The sequence below is a fragment of the Aegilops tauschii genome, chromosome 4 (assembly GCF_002575655.3).
Source record: "Aegilops tauschii subsp. strangulata cultivar AL8/78 chromosome 4, Aet v6.0, whole genome shotgun sequence".
Taxonomy (NCBI): domain Eukaryota; kingdom Viridiplantae; phylum Streptophyta; class Magnoliopsida; order Poales; family Poaceae; genus Aegilops; species Aegilops tauschii.
Window position 1 is genome coordinate 194408293 of NC_053038.3, and position 23344 is coordinate 194431636.

Here is a 23344-nt window from a genome sequence, read left to right on the forward strand (position 1 = left end):
GCGAAACATCGGGAATACTTTCCCGGATGTTCCCCCCTTCGCCGGTACCACCTACTGCCGCGTTAGGGCACACCTAGCACCCCTCATTGTCATGTCACGCATCGTCATGCTTATGTTTGCATTGTATTTACTGTTTCTTCCCCCCTCTTCTCTCCGGTAGACTACGAGACCGTCGCTGCTGCTGCCCAGTTCGACTACGGAGTTGACGACCCCTCCTACTTGCCAGAGCAACCAGGAAAGCCCCCCCTTGATCACCAGATATCGCCTATTCTTCTCTATACTGCTTGCATTAGAGTAGTGTAGCATGTTACTGCTTTCCGTTAATCCTATCCTGATGCATAACCTGTCATTGTTGCTACAGTTGTTAACCTTACCTGCTATCCTACTGCTTAGTATAGGATGCTAGTGTTCCATCAGAGGCCCTACACTCTTGTCCGTCTGCCATGCTATACTACTGGGCCGTGATCACTTCGGGAGGTGATCACGGGTATATACTTATATACTCTATACATGACACATGTGGTGACTAAAGTCGGGTCGGCTCGTTGAGTACCCGCAAGTGATTCTGATGAGAGGGCTGAAAGGACAGGTGGCTCCATCCCGGTAGAGGTGGGCCTGGGTTCCTGACGGCCCCCGACTGTTACTTTGTGGCGGAGCGACAGGGCAGGTTGAGACCACCTAGGCGAGAGGTGGGCCTGGCCCTGGACGGCGTCCGCGGTTACTTCGACATAACACGCTTAACGAGTTCTTGGTATTTGATCTGAGTCTGGCCATTTGGTCTATACGCACTAACCAGCTATGCGGGAACAGTTATGGGCACTCAACGTCGTGGTATCAGCCGAAGCCTTCGTGACGTCAGCGACCGCGCGGCGCGCGCTGGATTGGACTGGAACGCCACTAGGCTAGGTCTGCTTCCGGCCGCGTACGCAACGTGCAGGTGTGCAATGGGCGATGGGCCCAGACCCTTGCGCGCATAGGATTTAGACCGGCGTGCTGACCTCTCTGTTGTGCCTAGGTGGGGCTGCGACGTGTTGATCTTACGATGCCGGGCATGACCCAGAAAAGTGTGTCCGGCCAAATGGGATCGAGCGTGTTGGGTTATGTGGCGCACCCCTGCAGGGAAGTTTATCTATTCGAATAGCCGTGTCCCTCGGTAAAAGGACGACCCGGAGTTGTACCTTGACCTTATGACAACTAGAACCGGATACTTAATAAAATACACCCTTCCAAGTGCCAGATATAACCCGGTGATCGCTCTCTAACAGGGCGACGAGGAGGGGATCGCCGGGTAGGATTATGCTATGCGATGCTACTTGGTGAACTTACCAACTACTCTCTTCTACATGCTGCAAGATGGAGGTGGCCAGAAGCGTAGTCTTTGACATGATTAGCTATCCCCCTCTTATTCTGGCATTCTGCAGTTCAGTCCACTGATATGGCCCTTTACACATATATCCATGCATATGTAGTGTAGCTCCTTGCTTGCGAGTACTTTGGATGAGTACTCACGGTTGCTTTTCTCCCTCTTTTCCCCTTTCTGTACCTAGTTGTCGCAACCAGATGCTGGAGTCCAGGAGCTAGAGATCCCGAGGATGATTCTACATGGAGTTCGGCTTCGAGGAGTAGTTAGGAGGTCCCAGGCAGGAGGCCTTGCCTCTTCGATCGTTGCTACTTTGTGCTAGCCTTCTTAAGGCATACTTGTTTAACTTATGTCTGTACTCAGATATTGTTGCTTCCGCTGACTCGTCTATGATCGAGCACTTGTATTCGAGCCCTCGAGGCCCCTGGCTTGTATTATGATGCTTGTATGACTTATTTATGTTGTAGAGTTGTGTTGTGATATCTTCCCGTGAGTCCCTGATCTTGATCGTACACATTTGCGTGCATGATTAGTGTACGGTCGAAATGGGGGCGTCACAAGTTGGTATCAGAGCCGACTGCATGTAGGAATCCCCCTCCCACACTCCTTGGCCGAAGTCGAGTCTAGACATTGCAAAACTTTTACTAACATGGTTGTGTGACTTACGGGCCCACGTCGCCATTGGGTGGTATTAGGATCTTTTACTCCTTGTCTATACTCTGGGACTCTGATCTCTCTTCTATTCGGGTTAAGTGAATTTTGCTAAATCTAACATTAGGATCTTGTTATCACTTTCACCCGGAGAGCCCCTTATTATTGATGATCGTCTGGTGCACGTGAAGACCCTGAAGATACTTGGTGGTGCTTTTCTCGCGGTCTTCTCTTTTGCTCATGAAGCTTGGCCTTGGCGTGAAGTACGACTTGTTGGGACTTGTACGTTTGCGCGTGTGGAGCATCGTTATGGTGATGGTGTCATTGTCGCACTTGAGCTCATAGTAGATGTCATTCGTTGTCGTCGTGCACATGATGCTTGGAGGTGACTTGCCCTTCATGATGATGTGGATCACGAACATGATGGTGGTCGCCATGGAGATGTGGACGTGGACGACTTGCGCTTGTATCACTTGGGCGCTCTGAAGATGGTCGACTTGCTCGCCGTCGCCTTGAGGATGACGAAGGGGAAGAACGTTTGGCCAACAAAGTCCGAATCTCCTCCATCTTTGCATATTCCTCCTTCTTTTGTGCGGAAAGCTTGTTGTCGAAGTAGTCTCTTGTATGTGCTTCAGAGTGTCGTATGTCGATGGCGAGGTTGTGGATGCACTCTCGCAATCTTGATTGTGCACCTTGCATTTGACGTTGTAGATCGAAGATTGACGATTTGGTGATGTAGTTGTTCGCGCCGTCGTTGTTGTCGAAGACCGGAGATGAAATGCCTTGCCTATCCATCTCATAACTTGAGCAAATATGAGTGGGAGAAAGAGAAGAACTATACCAAATGTACCTTGACCGATGTTGAAGATGGATCAATGATCACCCAATAATGTAACAAGGAAATAGCACAATTGGTACCGATCTTGTCAATTTCTCACACCTACACAAATAAGGATTATGGTGGAGCTCGGTGAGGATAGTGGCACAAAAATTTGATGCAAATGTTAGCAAGAGTCAATAATGTTGAAAGAGATTCACAAATTCGCAAGTGAAACAAGTAGACCAATAGCAAAGAATGGCACACGGAAACGCACACACGGATAGATAAATGGGGTCGTGCAACCAAGGAATGAGCACAAAACTTGGAGTCCACGGAAAACGCTCGTGTTGCACAACTCAAGAGATACGCTAGCACGATTGCTCTATAGGCGGATACGACACTTGTGCACAACCTATAAGCTGCAAAATGTAGCAACTTCTATCCCACGTATGTTATGTATGTATGGTCCCGGTGTTTGATCCAAGATGATCGGATATGACAATCTTATATGCAATGTGGTATGATGCTATGGCACTTGCTTACAAGCTCTTTGTTCACTCTTTTCTTTGCTTAAAAGTTTATTCTTTTTTCTCTTTTTTTGATATGGCCACTATGCGAAATGTACAAACCAAGATAGCAATTGTGTATATGCGGGAACAATCTTGTGACACAAGAGATGATATGATATGAAGATACCAATATGATATGGTATGTATGCAATGGGAGGTGTAGATCGATGATCACTAATGTGCACAAGTAACGTTGCCGGCAATACTCAAAGGCTAGTCTCGATAGGTAAGTGACACAAAATGGGCTAGGGGTTATCAATGCAATGGCAAGGGGAATATACAACGGTGTCGTCGAGGTTACCGTCCTTTTGTACGCTGATGAGTGGCGGTGTTCTTGATGTAGATACCAAGATAATGGAGACTCGTCCCTAAGTAGCCGAAACACCTTAGGAAACAGAAAAACCGCGAACTCAAAATCTCAAATGTCAAATGTCAAATGGTGGTAGCGGAAAGCGGTGGTGGTTGCGGAAGCTCAATGGGATTGCGGGAATGCAATGATGGCTTTTGAGTATGCAAAGCGGAAATGGAGGATAAGGTGATGGACTATACATGGTGTCGGAGTTGGAAGCACGGTCCCTAAGTAGCCGAAACACCTTAGGAGACACAACTCACAACACAAACAAAATTGGGTTAAGTTGGGGTGGCGGAAGTGTATGGTGGGCAAGCCTATGCGGTAGTTATGGTGGTGGTTGATGCAGAAGCAACCGTCCCTAAGTATCCTAAACACCATAGGAGACTCGGATCACTACTCAAGCAACCACAAATGCTGTAAGGAACAAAATGGGTTAGGTTGCGGAAGTCGGTGGTGGTTATGTAGATGATATGGTGGAAGCCCTAGGCAAAGATGCCAAAGTTCCAAAAACATGATGGAGTCAAATGTTGATGGAACCTATCTAGAGGGATAGAGGATGTCAATAGCTACTCACCGAGCTAAAGAACGCAAAATTGGACTCCGGATGTGAAAGTTATGGACAAAACGGTGAAACGTGGAAGGCTGAGTTGCCAGGTGTCGGACATACGGGGTCTGGGCCGGATATCCAGGACCTGATGTCCAGAAACTTGCGCGATTTTGTGCTCCAGGAGCCGGATGTCCGGCTTGGGGCCCGGATGTCCGGCCTGAGGCCCGGATGTCCGGCCCGACGATTCCAGATCGGGATTTGGATTTCCAAACTCGATTTGGGGCAGAAATTGATGATTTCAAGGGCAAAATTGGAGAGATTTCATGGATGGAAAGTGGGGAAACTTGGGGGAAAGCTAGATCTACTCAAGACACAATGAATCCACGGATCAAAATCAACAAAACATCATCAAACCAACAAATCACAAAAACAATTGGGGGCTATTTTTGTGGGAAATTTTCGAATTTGGGACAAAATCAACAAAGCAAGGCTAGAAAGCAAAGTGATCAACGTGGCTCATGATACCAAGATGATGTAAGGTGGAACCCTATACGGCCGATCTTTCACGAAAGGAGCGGATCCCAACTAAGAACACGAAGAACACGGGGAAGAACGGAGAGAAATCACAAGGGGAAACACTCAAGAACAAGTCCAATCACACATCCACTAGACAATCAAACACACAAGATCCACAAGGTACATGAACAACAAAGGGAAATATACAAGGTAAGGTTCATCTCCATGAGGAGGTCTTGATGGTAGAGTTCATCCCAAATCCAAAGGAGATGGGGGCTTGAATCCTAGAAGGATCTTCCCACAAGGGGGTCTTTAATCCAAGGTGGATCTTCTCCGCAGAGGGGCCGCGGTCTCTCTTGTGGAGTAGATCCCTAATGGATGAGCAAAGATCTATCTCTAAATGAGGTACTACTTTGCTGACCCTAACTAGGAGGAGGAGGGGGTCTATATATAGTGTTAGCCCACGAAGGGGTAAGTGGAAAGTGGGGATACATGGGCCCTTGGCCCATTCTCTGCGCACAGGCAGGTGCCGGATGTCCGGGCTGGGGGCCGGATGTCCGGCGGCTCACGAAGAGCAGGATGTCCGGGCCTCGGACTGGATGTTTGGGCTGGAGTGGCCGATTCTTCTGCTCTCTGGATAGCGTGCGCCAGCTTTCCGGGCAGGCGCCGAATGTCCGGCCCGTCGCGGGATGCCGGATGTCCGGGGGTCGGCCAAATGTCCGGCCGCTGTAGAGTCGCCTGGCGTCTGTCTCTCTCTGGTCTTCTTCTGGTTGGTGGCGCCGGATGTCCGGGCTCCTGCCGGATGTCCAGCCGCTGTAGCTCCGCGGCGACTCCACTTGAGGCACTTCTTGATCCGCTTCCGTGTAGACTTGTCCTATGCTTCGAGCATCTCCATGGTTGTCTCCTCGGTTCCTAAGCACATGTAGTGTCTTTGCATGAGGTAGGAACCCCTTCTCGCATGAATGGAAAGGGGAAGCATTTAGGAGCGGGTTCACCTTGTGTCCAATGGCGTATGTTTGAGGTCTCGTCGTATGTCCACTTGGGGCTTGGGGAGTAGTCATAGTGTACATGGGGATGATCATCAGAGGCTCCGCATCACTTCGGGTCCGTAGTTAGTAGCTAGATGGCTTCCTCTCTCTCGTTTGATTCTCAATACAATGGTCTCGTGGAGATCCATATGATGTAACTCTTTTTGCGGTGTGTTTGTTGGGATCTGATGAACTTTGAATTTATGATCAGTTATATCTTTTTATCCATGAAACTTATTTGAGTCTTCTTTTGATCTCTTATATTCATGATTGTTTATGGCCTCGTATTTCTTCTCCGATATTTGGGTTTTGTTTGGCCAACTTTATCTATTTATCTTGCAATGGGAAGAGGTGCTTTGTAGTGGGTTCGATCTTATGGTGCTTGATCCCGATGACAGACCGACACGTATGTATCGTTGCTACTAAGGATAAAACGATGGGGTCTATTTCTACATAAATAGATCTTGTCTACATCATGTCATCTTTCTTATTGCATTACTCCGTTTGTCCATGAACTTAATACACTAGATGCATGCTGGATAGCGGTCGATGTGTGGAGTAATAGTAGTAGATGCAGGCAGGAGTCGGTCTACTAATCTTGGACGTGATGCCTATATAATGATCATTGCCTGGATATCGTCATGATTATTTGAAGTTCTATCAATTGCCCAACAGTAATTTGTTCACCCACCGTTTGCTATTGACATCCGGAAGCCCTAGGCAAAGATGCCAAAGTTCCAAAAACTTGATGGAGTCAAATGCTGATGGAACCTATCTAGAGGGATAGAGGATGTCAATAGCTACTCAACAAGCTAAGGAACGCAAAAATCAGACTCCGGATGTGAAAGTTATGGACAAAACGGTGAAACGGGGAAGGCTGAGTTGACAGGGGTCGGACATCCGGGGTTGGGGCCGGATATCCGGGACCTGATGTCCAGAAACTTGCGCGATTTTGCGCTCCAGGAGCCGAATGTCCGGCTTGGGGCCCGGATGTCCGGCCTGATGCCCGGATGTCCGGCCCGACGATTCCAGATCGGGATTTGGACATCGAAACTCGATTTGGGGCGGAAATTGATGATTTCAAGCGCAAAATTGGAGAGATTTCGTGGATGGAAAGTGGGGAAACTTGGGGGAAAGCTAGATCTACTCAAGATACAATGAATCCACGGATCAAAATCAACAAAACATCATCAAATCAACAAATCACAAAAAAAATTGGGGGCTATTTTTGTGGGAAATTTTCGGATTTGGGACAAAATCAACAAAACAAGGCTAGAAAGCAAAGTGATCAACGTGGCTCATGATACCAAGATGATGTAAGGTGGAATCCTATACATCCGATCTTTCACGAAAGGAGCGGATCCCAACGAAGAACACGAAGAACACGGGGAAGAACGGAGAGAAATCACAAGGGGAAACACTCAAGAACAAGTCCAATCACACATCCACTAGACAATCAAACACACAAGATCCACAAGGTACATGAACAACAAAGGGAAAGATACAAGGTAAGGTTCATCTCCGTGAGGAGGTCTTGATGGTAGAGTTCATCCCAAATCCAAAGGAGATGGGGGCTTGAATCCTAGAAGGATCTTCCCACAAGGGGGTCTTGAATCCAAGGTGGATCTTCTTCGAAGAGGGGCCGCGGTCTCTCTTGTGGAGTAGATCCGTAATGGATGAGAAAAGATCTATCTCTAAATGAGGTACTACTTTGCTGACCCTAACTAGGAGGAGGAGGGGGTCTATATATAGTGTTAGCCCACGAAGGGGTAAGTGGAAAGGGGGGATACATGGGCCCTTGGTCCATTCTCTGCACATAGGCAGGTGCCGGATGTCCGGCGGCTCACGAAGAGCAGGATGTCCGGGCCTCGGACTGGATGTCCGGGCTGGAGTGGCCGATTCTTCTGCTCTTTGGATAGCGTGTGCCGGATTTCCGGGCAGGCGCCGAATGTCCGGCCCGTCGCGGGATGCCGGATGTCCGGCCGCTGTAGAGTCGCCTGGCATCTGTCTCTCTCTGGTCTTCTTCTGGTTGGTGGCGCCGAATGTCCGGGCTCCTGCCGGACGTCCAGCCGCTGTAGCTCCGCGGCGACTCCACTTGAGGCACTTCTTGATCCGCTTCCGTGTGGACTTGTCCTATGCTTCGAGCATCTCCATGGTTGTCTCCTCGGTTCCTAAGCACATGTAGTGTCTTTGCATGAGGTAGCAACAATGTCTCGCATGAATGGAAAGGGGAAGCATTTAGGAGCGGGTTCACCTTGTGTCCAATGGCGTATGCTTGAGGTCTCGTCGTATGTCCACTTGGGGCTTGGGGAGTAGTCATAGTGTACATGGGGATGATCGTCAGATGCTCCGCATCACTTAGGGTCCGTAGTTAGTATCTAGATGGCTTCCTCTCTCTCGTTTGATTCTCAATACAATGGTCTCTTGGAGATCCATATGATGTAACTCTTTTTGTGGTGTGTTTGTTGGGATCTGATGAACTTTGAATTTATGATCAGTTATATCTTTTTATCCACGAAACTTATTTGAGTCTTCTTTTGATCTCTTATATTCATGATTGCTTATGGCCTCGTATTTCTTCTCCGATATTTGGGTTTTGTTTGGTCAACTTTATCTATTTATCTTGCAATGGGAAGAGGTGCTTTGTAGTGGGTTAGATCTTATGGTGCCTGATCCCGATGACAGACCGACACATATGTATCGTTGCTACTAAGCATAAAACGATGGGGTCTATTTCTACATAAATAGATCTTGTCTACATCATGTTATCGTTCTTATTGCATTACTCCGTTTGTCCATGAACTTAATACACTAGATGCATGCTGGATAGCGGTCGATGTGTGGAGTAATAGTAGTAGATGCAGGCAGGAGTCGGTCTTCTAATCTTGGACGTGATGCCTATATACTGATCATTGCCTGGATATCCTCATGATTATTTGAAGTTCTATCAATTGCCCAACAGTAATTTGTTCACCCACCGTTTGCTATTTTCTCGAGAGAAGCCACTAGTGAAACCTACGGCCCCAGGGTCTCTTTCTCATATTATTTGCCTATGCGATCTATTTTATTTGCCTTTTATTTTCAGATCTATACAAAAATACCTTGCTGCAATTTATTTTATTTGGCATTCGATATATCAATATTTACATCTCTCTCACGTCCGTTTGCCTATCTTGGGCACCACTACCCGAAATGGATTGAAAACCCCTTTTACACGTCGGGTTGCGAGTATTTGTTATTTGTGTGCAGTTGTTGTTTACGTTGTGTTGCTTGGTTCTCTTACTGGTTCGATAACCTTGGTTTCATCACTGAGGGAAATACCTACCGCTGTTGTGTTGCACCATCCCTTCCTCTTTGGGGAAATATCGACGTAGTCCTAGCAGACATCAAAAGGAATTTCTGGCGCCGTTGCCGGGGAGGATCTTCAACATATACCAGGTTCCTAATCACAAATTTTATCTCCTCGCAATTTACAATATTTGCCATTTGCCTCTTGTTTTCCTCTCCCCCACTTCACAAAAAAATTCTATTTTATTCGCCCTCTTTTTCGTTCGTCGTTTTCTTGTCAGATCTATCCTTTGCTTGCAATCATGAGTGATTTCGGTATGGCACCAACGGATGATGGCCTAACTCCTAAGGTTAGACGTACGGGAAATCTGGATGCTAAAACTTTTATCTTGGGGCAAGGGAATGTTATGGAAAAAGAACGTATCCAGGAATTTTTTCAATTGTGTTGGGAATCTAAGTCTTGATGTTGCTTCTATACTTAGATCTTATGCGGATGCTATTTTAGCACTAGTTCTGAAACTTGAAAGTAAATTTATTCGTACTCATCCTACTTTGCAAATATTGTTTTTTGAGCTTCCTGTTATAAACAATCCTAGGGCTAAAAAGTTAGCCACCCTTGTCCTTATGAATGAATTTGATTACATAATACGGGAAGCTAGGGAAATCTTTGATTTTTATTGTATGAATCGTGAAAAACCCATGATAGATGAAATTCTTTACAATAGTGATTATGCGCTAAGGCATTTTCTTGGGGATAATAATTTTTTTGGTGAGAATCTTAGAAAGGAAGTCCCCGTTTTAGATATAATCCAACAAGTTTTCAATAATGTTAATCAACATCACTCTTGGATTGTTGCTGGAAATCAAACGGGATATGATGAAAACCAACTTAACAATGCTAAGGTTTCTATGGATAATATGTTTTATGTTGTGTCTACAAAACCTCATCACAAGAACACCCCTGAGGAAATTAAAAACAAGGACAACAAAACTTAGATCCTTGCTTTATGCCTAGCTAGGGGCGTAAAACGATAGCGCTTATTGGGAGGCAACCCAATGAATAAATTTTAATTTTCTTTTTGCTTTCTGTTCTTCAGTATTTCCACAATTATGCTACTGTTATGATTGTGTTTTTTGTGTTTTAGTTAGTGTTTGTACCAAGCAAAGCCTTTAGAATCTTCTTGGGTGATAGTTGTTTGATCTTGCTGAAAAATAGTAACTTTTGCGCTCACGAAAACAATTCTCATTTTTAACCAGAGTGTGCTAAAATACCAATTCTTTTTTTCAGAAGATTAATAAACAAATTTCTCAGTTCCTCCTAATTTTTCAGAATTTTTGGAGTTACAGAAGTATTCAAAATATCCAGATTGCTACAGATGGTTCTATTTTTGACAGATTCTGTTTTCTTTGTGCTGTGTGCTTGTTTTGATGATTCTATGGTTTTCTTTGATGAGTTTTTGCCATAGGAAAGTTGGAATATAGTAGACATAATGCAAGAATAAAATATGAATTGGTTTGATACAGTACTTATAGTAGTGATTTGCTTTCTTATACTAACAGATCTCACGAAGGTTTTGTTAAGTTTTGTGTGATTGAAGTTTTCAAGTTTTGGGTTATCTTCCGATGGATGAAGGAATAAGGAGTAAGAAGAGCCTAAGCTTTGGGGTGCCCATGGCATCCCAAGTTATTATCCAAAGTTAAGCAAGCAACAAAGCTTGGGGATGCCCCCGAGTGGCATCCCCTCTTTCTTCTAACGACCATCGGTATTTTACTCGAAGCTATATTTTTATTCGTCACATACTATGAGTTTTGCTTGGAGCGTCTTGTATGATATGAGTCTTTTGCTTGTTTAGTTTTTCTTTTTAAGTCTTGAATCCTTGCTGCACCTAATTGAGAGAGCCAAAATTGTGCCATGACTTGTTAGAATAGCTCTCTATGCTTCACTTAAATTTTTATGAGCTATGGATTTGCTCTAGTGCTTCACTTATATCTTTTTGAGCATGGTGTGCTTTAGTATTTTTGAAGAAATGCTCTCTTGCTTCACTTAGACTTATTCGAGATTTAGTAAAATTTTCAAGAAATTCTCTCTTTCTTCACTTAAATTATTTTGAGAGAAAGAAAAATTTATGCTCATGATCTTCACTTATATTTGTTTGAGCTTATCAAAAGCAACACATGAAAATTAGCTCCAAAGTGATCGATATCCAAGAAGGGTATAATAAAAACTTTCATGAAGATCATTGGACAAAATAAACTTGATTCCTTGTAATAGTTTTGAGATATGACGATGTGACATGTGAGTCATGTTGATGAGTAATTATGCTTTAGTAATAATATTGGTGTTAAGGTTTGTGATTCCCTATGCAAGCACGGAAGTCAAAGTCATGCAATGAAATTACATCCTACTTGTGGTGCATTATTCGGTGTTAATTATGCTTAATGCTCGCCTATGAGATTATTCGTTTCTTGGTTGGTCGCTTCTCAATCTTTTGCTATCCTTCATTTTGCACTAAGTATGATCACTGCTTGTGCATCCAAAAACCTTTAAACCAGTTTTGCCACATGAGTCCACTATACCTACCTATATGCGGTATTCTTTTGCCGTGCTAAGCAAATTTGTATGTTCCATCTCTAATTTTCAAAATAAACTTCTCTTTTGTGTGTTCGTACCACTCGCGAGGCGGTGAGGGGTGGCTAATATTTTCCATGCTAGATGTGTTGTTCTCATGATGAGTGTTTATTCACTTGTCATTGCACGAGAGTAAGGCAAAGGTATTAGGGATGCCCAGTCCCGAAATGAAAAATGAATTTACTTTATATTGTCAAATAATAAATTCCTTGGAAAGTGTTGGTATGGAAAGCAACCGTGGATTCGGCTAGCCATGGAAAGTGAAAGTATGGTGGAAAAAGGAATAAACTTTATTTTTTGTTTGGGAACCGCCTATGATATATTTAGCATGGAAAGTGTTGGGAACTCTAAGTCATTTTCGTTGGTGGGAAAGGCACACCTCCCAAAATGTTTTTATCTCTGAGTTTTTCGCTTTGAGCTCTGGCACCTCTACAAATCCCTACTTCCCTCCGCGAAGGGCCTTTCTATTACTTTATGCAATTTTTATTTTGAATTTGATTCTCTATCTTCTCTTATAAAAGCACTAACTAAGAGGCACTATGATCGTACTTGAGTATTGGGTGTAGCTAATATGCGAGTGTGTTTCATGAATGGATAAATGGTTGAGCATGATGGGCTAGGGATAACTTATTTTAGCATTGATATTTTGAAAGACATGGTTGCTTGTTGATATGCTTGAGTATTTATGTCATCATGTCAAAACTACACTATTGCTTTGAATCATATAAAAGTCCAAATGTCCATGCTATAAAGGAAAGAATATGATATGACATGTTAGGCAGCATTCCACATCAAAAATTCTGTTTTGATCACTTACCTACTCGAGGGCGAGCAGGAGTTAAGCTTCGGGATGCTGATACGTCTCCAACGTATCTATAATTTTTGATTGTTCCAAGCAGTTATATTATCATTCTTGGATGTTTTATAATCATTTTATATTCTTTTTATTTTTTTTGGTACTAACCTATTGACATAGTGCCAAGTGCCAGTTGTTGTTTTCTGCATGTTTTTTACATCGCAGGAAATTAATACCAAACGGAGTCCAAACGCAGCAAAACTTTTTGGAGATTTTTTTGGACCGGAAGACATCCAGTGGGCGAAAGCGCTTGGGGGTGCTCCGTGGGGAGCGCCACCCACCAGGGCGTGCCAGGAGGCCCAGGCGCTCCCTGGTGGCTTGTGCCCACCTCTAGTGCCCCTGAACCGACTCTTTGCTCTATAAATACCCCAATATTCCAGAAACCCTAGGGGAGTCGACGAAATTCAATTCCAGCCGCTGCAAAGTCCAGAACCACTAGATCCAATCTAGACACCATCACGGAGGGATTCACCACTTCCATTGGTGCCTCTCCGATGATGCGTGAGTAGTTCTTTGTAGAGCTTCGGGTCCGTAGTTAGTAGCTAGATGGCTTCCTCTCTCTCGTTTGATTCTCAATACAATGGTCTCTTGGAGATCCATATGATGTAAGTCTTTTTGCGGTGTGTTTGTTGGGATCTGATGAACTTTGAGTTTATGATCAGTTATATCTTTTTATACATGAAAGTTATTTGAGTCTTCTTTTGATCTCTTATATTCATGATTGCTTAAAGCCTCGTATTTCTTCTCCGATATTTGGGTTTTGTTTGGCCAACTTGATCTGTTTATCTTGCAATGGGAAGAGGTGCTTTCTAGTGGGTTCGATCTTACGGTGCTTGATCCCAGTGACAGAAGGGGAACCGACACATATGTATTGTTGCTACTAAGGATAAAACGATGGGGTCTATTTCTACATAAATAGATCTTTTCTACATCATGTCATCGTTCTTATTGCATTACTCCATTTCTCCATGAACTTAATACACTAGATGCATGCTGGATAGCGGTCGATGTGTGGAGTAATAGTAGTAGATGCAGGCAGGAGTCGGTCTACTAATCTTGGACGTGATGCCTATATAATGATCATTGCCTGGATATCGTCATGATTATTTGAAGTTATATCAGTTCCCAACAATAATTTGTTCACCCACCGTTTGCTATTTTCTCGAGAGAAGCCACTACTGAAACCTATGGCCCCCGGGTCTCTTTCTCATATTATTTGCCTTTGCGATCTATTTTATTTGCCTTTTATTTTCAGATATATCGAACTAAAAAATACAAAAATACCTTGCTGCAATTTATTTTATTTGGCGTTCGATCTATCAATATTTACATCTCTCTCACGTCTATTTGCCTATCTTGGGCGCCACTACCCGAAAGGGATTGACAACCCCTTTTACATGTCGGGTTGCGAGTATTTGTTATTTGTGTGCAGGTGTTGTTTATGTTGTGTTGCTTGGTTCTCCTACTGGTTCGATAACCTTGGTTTCATCACTGAGGGAAATACATACCGCTGCTGTGTTGCATTATCCCTTCCTCTTTGGGGAAATACCAATTAGTCCTAGCAGACATCAGCCTGCCGCTTCTTCCCGCGCTGCTGGGTGTCGGATCTACAACTGGCGTCGCTGCTGGCGGGAGCCTCATCTTCTTGGTGCTGTGGCCAGCCGACTCCATTTTCCTTGCGGGTGTCGCGTCGAGCTCACTGATTTGAGCAGAGTAGCCAGAGACGAGCCTAGTGGCGGTGCGAGTGGCGAAGAAGGAGCGCTGGTTTTTTTGTAGGAGTGGAAGAAGAGGAGCAGGCATTTTTTGTACGAGTGAGGAAGAAGGTGAGAGGGGGTTTTCTGTACGAGTGAGGAAGATGGGGAGCGGGGGGAATTGGGGGGCGACGGAAGCGGGAGATTCCAACGAGCTGCAGTATAAGTGTAAGTGAGGAGGAATGAGGGTTCTTCTGGGATTGCCCCTCTTCAAGAAGTATGGGCTTTTCCTCGCAAAAAGCAAAAACAAATGGGCTTTAAGATCGATAGGCTTTTGTATCTGCCTAGTCGGTTGCCCGTGTTTCATACTGGTGGGCCTTAACACTAGAGGCAGCCCATTAGAGACACTCTCTAGCTTATTGCCCATTCGAAAGAAAAAAAGACGCCTCCAGCTTAATTATGGCTCCTCGTCGGCAACATTTTTCAACTTGAAAAAAGTTCTAGCTCCTTTTCGGCTGGCTTGGCATCCACGAAATTGAGGATGGTGTACTTCATGCAGACACTCACACTGGTTGTAGCGTGGCAAAATAAGGGGTCAAATAACATGCCCACACTATACATAGATTTTAAAGGTTGACACGCTAATATTCACACTAAACTAAGCTTCACAAGATACGGTATGCATACTAGCTAACATTCACAAGCACTTAAGTTCAGCATGTTTACGCATCTAAATGATTCACAAGACTATAACCAAGACAAAGTTGTGAGAAGGTGTAGAAATATAGAAAAAATGATCGATGCTTCTGAGCAAAGGGCCTCCGTCCGCACGCATTAATTTCCTGGGCATGCTTCTTTCTGCTCAATGTTGCGTGCACTTTGAGCATGTTGGCAACTCCACAGCTAGCTTGATGGCTCATCTTGCAATTTACGCTGACACATTGCAGCAAACAAATGAGGCAATAGAGATCACTCAACATCAGACCATTTTGTGCAGTTCCACTGAAATCATCTTCATTGTCCAGAGTGAAAAGAGGAAAGTGTTGTACTTAAACGGTGTCACAAAACAGTAGCACATATCAATAGCTCGGCATGACAAAACACGATCATCTGGACGAAGGGGATACTAACCTGCGTGAGGAATATTATGCATAATCTTTTAGGTGGTTAGTTGATTTCCACCTTGGGATCTCCTATGATGGCACGGAGGAAATTCTATGCAATCGATGAGCGCAATTCCTTCCGTGTGGCTGTAGAAAATTTGTCCGACTAACCCCAATATCTTTTTTGTGCAGTTCCACTAAAACAATGCACCACTGTTTGCACGACCCCTACTCGCCGGCTAGGCCATCAATGACTCGGTCTCTTTTATCTTGCGTTGACGGCGCGGCTGCAGTGCTGGTTTGCTCCTCCACACATGTCAGGCTCGTTTCACACTGCAAACAGCAAGTCAACGTACGAATAAGCTTATTTCAGCTTGCATTGATCATTCTTCCTAGTTACGAATGTAGGAATACCTGGAGCACCGTGAGGTCAGCTGATAGCAAGATCCACTAAAATTGCGGTTTGTACTTCCATTTGCACAAATAGACAACCCTGTTTGCACAAATATGTAACAGGGTTATTTATGAAGTGTCATTTTTTTGTAGCGGCATATAATTAATAGCAGCATCTCACATGTTATCAATGGCATTAAAGTGACAGTATGAAAGAGTGCCATTAACTAAGAAGTGCCATCACATCAAATTAATACTGGCACTAGATTAACGGGGGCTTACATTAACATACATAACAATTGCATTATTACTCGCTGATGACAGATTGGGAGTAGCACTTGATCAGTACGTACGTGCACGGTTAACAGGAATGATCGTTCTAACAAAGGGTGATACGGAAAGGAGAATCACATTGTCGTGTCAACCATTGTGCAATTAAATTTTGTGCAGTTCAACGGAGATGCAGCTATGTTACCGATGTCAGAGTTTAGTGTAATGGCCCAAAACACTCTTTATGAGAAATAAAGCAAGACAGAAGCATTTCCTAAAATGGTGGTGGCATTGATTCATTTTATCAATGGCAATAGATTGACATCAACATTACTTAACAGCGACATCACATTAACAATGGCATTGTTTCATTTTACCAGTGATGTTAGATTAATAGCAGCAGTAAGGGCATAGGGATAGGGGAGGCACATGCACGTTTTACATCCACCGAGGCATAAAGTGGTGAGGCAGAGGTGTTGCCGAGTGCGGCAAACATGCAGAGCATGTACGGATTTGTGCATTTTTTGTTCTCGTCAGTGACCTATCCTATGTGACCACAAGAAATCTAGACGTGCTCATTCTTGGTTGCATTGTCAACCCAACACCTCCCCCCACTTTCTGTCATTTTTCGACCAAGAGACCGGTCAGGCCAGCATCTTTATTTCCCTTTCCAACCAAGAGATCGGTTCGTTAGCCAGTATCTGAAGTACCTTTTTCTCCTCTAATAGTAAATATTTAAATGGTGTTCGAGGAGCCGACGGAGCTAGCTACATAGGGAGCTATGTAATAATAGAAGAATATCCACATGCAGGATGCAGCAACGTGGGGAGCAAACCTAACTTGATGAAAAAAGGGATGCAACGACGTGGGGAGATGGGCCATTAGAACAAGGCCAGTTCTAAAATAAGTTATACCTCTGGTCGGTGGGATGTGGCGAGGCATGCAGCAGGATTTGCCAACTAGACGGCGGGGAACAAGGGTGAGGAGGACCTCCCACGCTAGCGCTAGGTCAGAGAAGACGGTGCACGTCGGTTTTGTCCCTCGCCACCGGCGACCACCAGCGGAAGGTATCCGGCCGGATCTGTGTCAACCGGAGAGAAGAGAGAGAGAGAGACAAAGAGAGTGGACATCATCGTATTGTTTAGATCTGGAGAGGGTGAGAGAGTGAGAAGAAGAGAGCAACTCTAGCAAGCAAGTCCCGAAGTGGACCTGTGAAGTAGTAATTGTTTTCCTCTTTGTAGCGATCGTTTTAAATTGAATACATGTGAAGCCATCTTTTTTTCATTTAACGTACCGTTAAAAAGAAACTCGATCAATAACCGTGCCACCGCGTTCAGGTCGCACTTGGTATGGTTGACATTTGGTCCTAGACCCCACATTAAGTGGACGACTAGATGTCTCAAATTGTCATGTTACCTGCCTTTTCATGTGCAAATGCGCTCCACCGTGTGTACCCGCTCGTGTGCGTGAGGGGAGAGTGAAGTCCGATTTATAAATGTTGAGGTTGTAGAGCTAGTCGAAAACGAACCCTCACCTTCAAATCCCTGAAGTTTGTACCCTGTCCTGTGTAATCCCGGTCATTTTTAAAATTAAGGGCATGTGCGGTTCAAGGGGTTATAATGGGGATTCACAGGGATTGTGGGGGTCTAAATCATGTACAAGCCAAATTCCCCTCCATTCCTCTCCAAACCCCTTGGGAAGAGGTTGAACCGAACAAGGCCTATAAGACTAACCACAGTGGGAGTAACTTCAAGAGTAAGCTTGGCCATAGTAGGGAGTATCATATACTAATATCATGCATATGATACTAGTGTATGATACTACATCCATAGTGCATAGTATCAAAGATTAGTATCGCAGGTGGTCTCATTTATTGCCATGCAAGACACATAGTAGCATAACATTTATTATGATACGATATCTACCTATGTTACTATAATCCTCTCTCTCTTCTTTAATTGTCTGCCACATAAGCATGTTTGTGAGTCCAAGCGCATGATTCTGGTTATGTTATTCGCCTTTGTGGCAACTAGTTAATGAGGAGAGAGGTAAATTGAGTAACTTATAGCTAGTTACTCATTCTATGAGTAACATCACACATACCAAAACAAAATAAATCTATAACCTAGTAAATGAAGCTTTGCATGACACTACACGTGTGATGACCATGGGAGCAATCCACTCAGGTTGTACGTAAACATGTTTATACTCTTCATTCATGATTTTTAGTACAAATAGGATGCACATGGTGATGTCATCCTCATACCAGCCACTATTGATGGATGGCCACGTAGCGTTGCTATGCTCACCTGCAACTGCAACCCGAGTTGCGCATGCAGCAACTACGACTGCAATGGAGTACTAGACGCACAAGGCATGTTGTTGGTGCTGCTTCATGAGCTACCGAGCCATCTAGACGAGCGCGCGGTAATGGCCATCACCTGCGGAATGAAGGATGTCGTTCTTTCGGCGCGTCCTGGCCATCACAAAGGTGGTGGCGCACTTTGTGGGGTTGTCAGAGACGGAGTCCGTCGTCCCATTCCAGCGACGGACAGCGCTCGCCCGAGAGCGTGAACATGGACGCAAATTCGTGCAAACACTGCCAGATTTCATATAAAAATGACGGATTTCATTACATTTACATTAAATAAGCTATGCTAGTCCAGAGCTAAAGGTAGGATTAATATACCTAGTCTAAATGGTTGCCGGCCAATCTCTTCGTCCTCCTCCAGCATCCGGCTGAAGAAGAATCATGCAAGACACCGGCTTTTTTCGCCGCCGTCGCCTCGGCAATGGCCTTCATGGGATACAATCGGCGACGGCCTCTCGTGTTCTACTTCTCCTTGATGATGGCGGCGGGCAGGGACGTGTTGGCCGTCACCTCATAGACATCCGCGTCACCTCATCGACATCTACGCTAGCTTCTTTCTCTGCCTGCATGGAGTGGCTATGCGCTCGTCGATGGCGGATGGTGCAGTCGCAGGCACTGGAGGCGTTGTACGACGCGGCGGCGTCGAGGGCAGCGATGATGCCCGTGCCACCATGCTCCTCGACAAGCCGACGTGGAGCAACTCGGCACTCTTCCTCGAGCTGGATTGGAGCAGCCAGCTGCGGAACCACGCGCTGGCTTACGGCAGCAACTGGCTCCGTTGGGCTAGGCGAGGTAGGTGGAGCAGCCAGCTGCCTCGCTCGTAACTGCCGGGCTCGGCGGGCCACCCAGACGGCTTTTATGCCAAAGAACTTCTCTTCCTGCTCGTCGGATGCCGCCGACAGAGTGGAGAAAATGGTGGAAGGAGGAGCTTGGTTGGCATCCCGCTCCTGAACGGACGTGTCGCCGAAGTGGGTTTCTGGCATTCCACGCAAGTTTAAATGTAGGTGTTTGAATGCGACGAGGAGGCGGGTACAGCTGGGAGTGCAGTGGGCGGCGCCCTAGGCCGATGCGCCGCTTCAATGGCGGACGCAGTGGAGGGCAACTTAGACTAGTAACATGCATATGTTAGTACTAGTTTATGTTACTACCTTCATACTCCCTCTGTTCCTAAATATTTGTCTTTCTAGAGATTTCAACAAGTGAGTACATACGGAGCAAAATGAGTGCATCTATATGTCTATATACATCCGTAAGTGGTAGTCCATTTGAAATCTCTAAAAAGACAAATATTTAAGAACAAAGGGAGTAGATGTCTTCATTTATTACTTTATAGACCCACTTTGCATTGGGAAGCGCTAAGTGATAGTAACATATCATGTTACTCTGTTTGCTTCTCTCATCATTAACTACTTGTCACCTCACCATTTTTGCTTATATAGCATATATGTTACTACCTATGTTACTCCCACTATGACCAGCCTGAGAGGTCGCGTCCACCCTGGCCCCCTTGACCATGGACCTTGACCGTGTACGTCCGACTTTGAGCCCAACATTATCCTTCATGGACCTTGACGGTGTACGTAACCTTGTGTCCAGACCTGAGATGTCATTGCCATGTGTACCAGATGAATGACTCCAAGTTCGGCCCCCGTGATGCTAGGTGCGAGCCAAGGAACACTTTTGGAGAGACCACCCTTATAATTTTCCTACATTGTTCATTTGATTCATAGGATAGAATGCTATAGGAATTTTTCCTATGAAATCATGTGTTAATTGGCAATCTAGCATCCACTCCAACTTTTTTTCACTTTGTTTGTTTTTCCTGGTCAAACACTGTGTTAATGCTATGGGATTGAAGTGGACATGCCACTCCAATCCTTTATTTTTCCTATTCCTGCGTTTTAATTTCCTACGAATGAAAGAACAGAAACGGAGAGAGTAGTTGCTCTAAATGATGTGCCGCTGCAAGAGCTGCCTATATTAACTAACCATGCTCAAAAAGGTGGCCCGGCTTAAGGTTAGTAGGTGACCGTGCACTTGGATCTTCGCCTCTTCCAGAAGTCGATGATGGTACTACACTATATATACTGGCAATCTGACACCGAATGAACTACCGCATGTCCACCGCTCGTATAAAGCCCACTATTCTAAGCAAAATCTTCTCCTTGTGCTGCGAGCCACCGCGCGCGCGTGGGCGAGGGAGAGGGCATAGTAAGCAAGCTTCTCGTCATTCCGCGAGTTGACGGGACACATCAAAGTTATTTAGTACTCTCTTCAAAAAGGGTCGACCATGTCCACGGCAACCATCCCGTGCTCCGTCATTGAGTGCATGCACGATTCACGTGCCATCGAGGATACAAAATATTGTGTAGTATGTACCATCGAAGTGCACGACTCACTTATGCAGTGCAGCTTGATGCTAGATGTCCCGCATGTTGGCAAACGGATGAACAAAGCTCACGTCAAAAAAAGAGTGGAAGAACAAAGATTCCCGACGATCGAGAAGGAGCAAGGAACCTCGCGGTGGAGCGTCTGCACTCATAATATTTTATATTATTCGGTGATATAAAATCAACCAAATCTCTCCACATTCCCATACCATTCTATAGTGTGATAATAACTTTGAATGTAAGCCATTGATTCACTCTATCCAATGGTCATAGTTGGAAAATCCAACCGAAAACCAGCCATTAGATCAACTCTTTAGCACTCAGATTGTTGCCACCTTGCATATCCTACTGCAACGCAGAAACTACCGCGCCATCTGGTGAACCATCCCGAACATGCTGTCATAGAGACTTGGAGGGCACGTGCTCATCCAACATGTGGGTTCACAAATTCACATGCTGTCGTAGTCAGCTTGCCCGTTTCTTTTCTTTACATTTCTCTAGGAAGTACTCCCACCGTAAACTAATATAAGAGTGTTTAGATCACTACTTTAGTGATCTAAACACTCTTATAGGGAGTACAAGCCTGCCCTGTATGTGAATAAATCTTGGTTGTTGCACTTACGTACGTGGCAGGACATGGTAACCAATCTCCATTTAGTTACTAATTTTGTGTTACCAAAGAAAACACGTGGTTCATTTTTGAATTAAAGTAGTCAAAACCAGCATGGAGCTAATCAGTCACATTGAACATTCCTTTCTACCGGCAAAAAATGAACATTTTGTTCTGATATATTTGCAAAAAGATATATTCATAATCTCACATGTTATTTTCGACTACCCAAATTTTAATTTATCACTATTTAGAGCATGCACGGTGCTTGATAAGACAATTTATCTTAAGCCTGTCACGTAATCTAGAGGAGATGTCAAAATATGTTGTAGTGGGTTATTTTTAGTCTTATCTGATATTTCTAAATATTTGGTGAGACATAATGTTGGTAAGAGATCATCTATTAATCAAGAGAAGACATGTATTTTCTTCTTGTCTCTCTCATCCGCCTCATCATTTATCCTACATGGCAGTCCAATGATAATACCATTACAAACACGTAAAACCGGTTACCATTATTTTCGTAAGTTGGTTGTAATGTTACCTGCTATTAGATAATAAAAAATGTGTAATAAGGTGTAACAACATCTCTATATCATTGGGAAAAATATCTATAGGTTTGGCATGTGTATTTTAAATAGGTATATGTTGTTGTATGATAATTGACGTGCAACGCTGAAACACATCATACATCGCCCACCTCACACATTCACCATATTCCTCGGCCTCCGTGTGACACCTAGTTATAGTATATCCAGCAGCCCATATCGCTTCTCGCTCCTTGTCCTTATAGCCTACTGATTGTACCTTATTATAATTGCCCTTTGAGCAAAGGGCCTTCCTAAGACCGCATTAATTTCCTTGGCATCTTCTTTCTACTCAATGTTGCATGCACTTTGAGCATGTTGGCAACTCCACTTCTAACTTGCTGGCTCATCTTGCAATTGACGCTGACGCATTGCAGCACTCCTGCAAGGCCCAAAGGTTTATTTGAAAACAAGTACACAGAGGTTAATTTGACATACATGACATATAAGTTGACAAAAGTCATATCACTTTTCTTGGAAACATGTCATGAAGTAACGCGATAGACCTTCGATTAACATGTGTTGAAAAATGGCTCATCTTGCAATTGACGCTAACACATTGCAACACTCCTGCAAGGCCCGGAGGTTAATTTGAGAACAAGTACACAGAGGTTAATTTGACATACATGACTTGTAAGTTGACATAAATCATATCACTTTTTTTGGAAAACATTTAATTGCCTTGAATGTATATAGTGCTCCGTCCTATTAGTTGAATTAGCCTCGAGGTCCTTGTTTTGGAAACATGTCATAAAGTAACGGGATAGACCTTCATTCAAGCCAATCAACAGGTGTTCAGAAAACAAAAATTATCAAAAAGTAACACGATAGACCTTCTTCAACCCAATTAACATGTGTTCAAAAAACAAAAATTGTCAAAAATTACAAAACAAGGACCTCGAGGTTAATTCAACTAATAGGACGGAGCACTATATACAATCAAGGCAATTAAATGTGTACAATGACCCATCAAATCAGTTAATTTAACATCGAGGCCACTTCCCATCCGGTCACTCATCTGATGACTACTCCAGTCTCAGCACAGCTAACTTGGGAGTTATGTTAGATGAGCTATCGGTAGGGAAGCTGGTCCTTGCTGCTGTAGGATGCTTCTTTGCATCCTTTATTGTGTACCCGAATGACCGCCTCTTGCCGCCCAATGGTCAATGCCATGTCCCCCGCGAATGAGCTTCCCTCCCTTGTCTAGTTGGTCCGCGCATTTCCCCCTGTTTTTTGCCGCCTGCCCACCTATAGAACCACCTCGTGCTGGCCAATTTCTCTCCAAATACCTAGCGAGGCGGTTGAACCAAACA